This window comes from Schistocerca cancellata, chromosome 3, assembly GCF_023864275.1.
Source record: "Schistocerca cancellata isolate TAMUIC-IGC-003103 chromosome 3, iqSchCanc2.1, whole genome shotgun sequence".
Taxonomy (NCBI): domain Eukaryota; kingdom Metazoa; phylum Arthropoda; class Insecta; order Orthoptera; family Acrididae; genus Schistocerca; species Schistocerca cancellata.
This window is the reverse complement of record NC_064628.1, coordinates 527,622,607-527,625,516: the sequence shown is the minus strand read 5'-3', so window position 1 is coordinate 527,625,516 and position 2,910 is coordinate 527,622,607. Positions and strand designations below refer to the sequence as shown.

The window sequence follows — 2,910 nt, the reverse complement described above, 5'->3', positions numbered from 1 at the left end:
GTGAAGACGTAGTGTGCGGACGTTCCTGTTCAAATGTTTTGCTTATTTGCAGTAATAAATATGAACTTCAATCCAGCCAGTTTATTACAACTCAGTAAGCAGAAGACAAACGACATTTAAAGCATTTACTAAACACTTAACTCTGTGTCTCATGTCACACTGTGTTTTGTTTTTCCTCGGGAATCCGGATTTGTATCTGTCATCGATGGACCAGAAATATCTTCGTCGTCCTTCATTTCTAAATGCTTTTCCGAGCAACTGCAGTGCAACTGTTTCAACTTAGCGCCTGGCAGCATTCGAAAATACGAAGTCATAGTCACAAAAATGATTCAAATGGCTCTGAGCACTGTGGGACTTAACATCTGAGGTCATCAGTCCCCTAGACTTGGAACTACTTAAACCCAAGTAATCAAGGACATCATACACATCCATGCCCAAGGCAGGATTCGAACATGCGACCGTAGTGGTCGCCCGGTTCCAGACTGTAGCGCCTAGAACCGCTCGGCCACCTCGGCCGGCTATTCGAGGATGTCTGAGTCTTACGTTTTATTTGGAGAGCTCTCTAGCTACAATTCGTTAAACGTTGCAAGAAGTATTCTGTTGCACAGTGTCATGTGTTCGTTCAAAACTTTCTTTTCTTGTTTCACTCCGTTTTGAATGTGATAATTCTCCTCTGTTGTAAGTTTTTAACGGAGTTGTTGCTTTCTCTGAGGGTCTGGGGATCAGTTTCAGCATTATCATGTAAACAAATTAGCGTGAACTACAAGTTAATTGATAGTTTACAGCTTTGGAAAATTTGCCTGTGGAGGCGTTGCTAGTTTTTGTAGTCCTTCTTTCTTCGGCTAATAATTTACACTTGCTTCATCCTTTCTTAATTACACTCCTGGAAATGGAAAAAAGAACACATTGACACCGGTGTGTCAGACCCACCATACTTGCTCCGGACACTGCGAGAGGGCTGTACAAGCAATGATCACACGCACGGCACAGCGGACACACGAGGAACCGCAGTGTTGGCCGTCGAATGGCGCTAGCTGCGCAGCATTTGTGCACTGCCGCCGTCAGTGTCAGCCTGAGTGATGGGCTAAACTGCGATTTTCCGATATCAGTGATTTCTGTGAATGCTACTTTTCAGTATCTGTTATTCTTAACTGTGATTTGTCGCAGTTAAGAGTCGCAGTTAAGGAACATAGTTCGTGTATCCCTCCGCCACTGCTATTTCTGCGATTTCTGCTACTTCCGCGATTTCTGCTACTTCTGCGATTTCTGTGACTTCTGCTACTTCTGCGATTTCTGTGATTCCTGCGACTTACCACCGTATGAAAAAGTTACATCTGTCAACACAGAAAATTGCATCTCAACAAACCTGTCATTGGCAAGTATGTTTTACGTTTTTTCTTCCGTTGGCTTTAATTTTGTATTAAAGAAACAACTGTGAAAATATTAATAGTGTAATTAATATGTAAGTAGCGTACAGTACCGTAATAGTTCGTATTTAGAAAATGAATTCTAACATATTGTTATGTTCACAGGTACCTGAACTACATTTCAGTCACTCAGTAAAGTGATAACTCAAAATATCATTGTCAACAGATCTGAAGAAATTGCCACAGCGTCTTTAGACCGTTTTCGTCAGACGAGAGGTTAGTTTCTAAGCGTTTCGATGGACTTAATTACATCAGTGAGATCGTTCTTGCAAATGTGATATTCATTATAGCAAATATTAGCAATCTACTCTGTCAATTATATTGCTAGTAATTAATGACAGCAAAAATTGTTTAATAATCCTTGTGTTTTTGCAGACACAGTTCTGACTCTGATTACTGGTTGCTGTACGTATCTATCCACATCAAGGCTGTTTTTGAGAGAGACTCTTGAAGATCCAAGACAGCTCTTAGACGATTTGCAGTTTAAAAGTGAAATAATTGTGAAATAAGTGTGTGAATGATTAAACTGTGTTTTATTGAAGTTGTTGTGCGATTTTAAAGGAATAATAAATGTCAAATACAGTGAGTGAATTATAAAAATCTCATTTTCCACATGTTTAAGCCGTCCTATACCCATAATTTTCCGCCACTTACTTATTGGTAAACACTTGTTGGAGAGTGACATGCCGCCCCCCCCCCCCCCTTTCTCCACAATCTTGGTGTGACACTGACCTGTAACATATCCCGAAGTCTACAATATGTATTTTGAGGCTGTTGATATGAAAGTGGGAAGTAAAGATCTTCCAGTTAAATCGGGAATAGCTTAAGTGCATTTGAAAGTAACACAGGAAAAGCTTACTTATGTAGGTGGTAGTAGTGTCGGCAAAAAGTTCTTGTGTGTGAAGTTGCCATGTAGAACACCAGGTGTAAAACTTTTCTCCCGAGTCTTGAACTGTATCGGAAAAAAAGTGAGGCATTCATATGACTGTTTTCATTTCTCTACACTTATACAGATGTCTGAGTTGTGCTGTGTTAACATTGCAAAGTCCTGTAGGCATGTGGAGTATTAACCAAAACTGTCATATTGGAAGCAGAATCAAACACATTTGTTACGTTACTTGATATTTTCAGGAGAAAAAGGCAATGTTGCTTCTTATTAATATAATACATTCAGAGTCACAGCAGTATTTGACCAATCATAACTGATGCTGAATGTGCATGTCGTCATATAATATGAAGGGCTTATTTCAATAGTGGTACAAGTCCCTTAGCTCCACTTTTCTGTCTATAATGCTTCTGAAATTAGTGATCCAAACAAACATAAATAAAGGTTCATCTCTAGCAAGAAGCCATATGCTTGAATATTTCTGGTATCTCAAATGCAGATTTGTCAGCGCTCATTTAACTTTACGACTCTGTATCTCAAAATGAACAAAAATGGACTTGTACCACTATTGAAATAAGCCCTTCATATGCACACACA

At 39.4% G+C, this 2,910-nt stretch overlaps 1 long non-coding RNA gene across 1 annotated transcript; it reads left to right on the top strand.

Moving 5' to 3' along the window:
* The first annotated feature begins 1,149 nt into the window (after positions 1–1,149).
* On the top strand, positions 1,150–2,005 carry LOC126176777 (uncharacterized). The gene is made up of 3 exons (XR_007535655.1): positions 1,150–1,379; positions 1,533–1,643; positions 1,803–2,005. It is a non-coding gene; the product is annotated as an uncharacterized LOC126176777 (long non-coding RNA).
* The last annotated feature ends 905 nt before the right edge of the window (positions 2,006–2,910 follow it).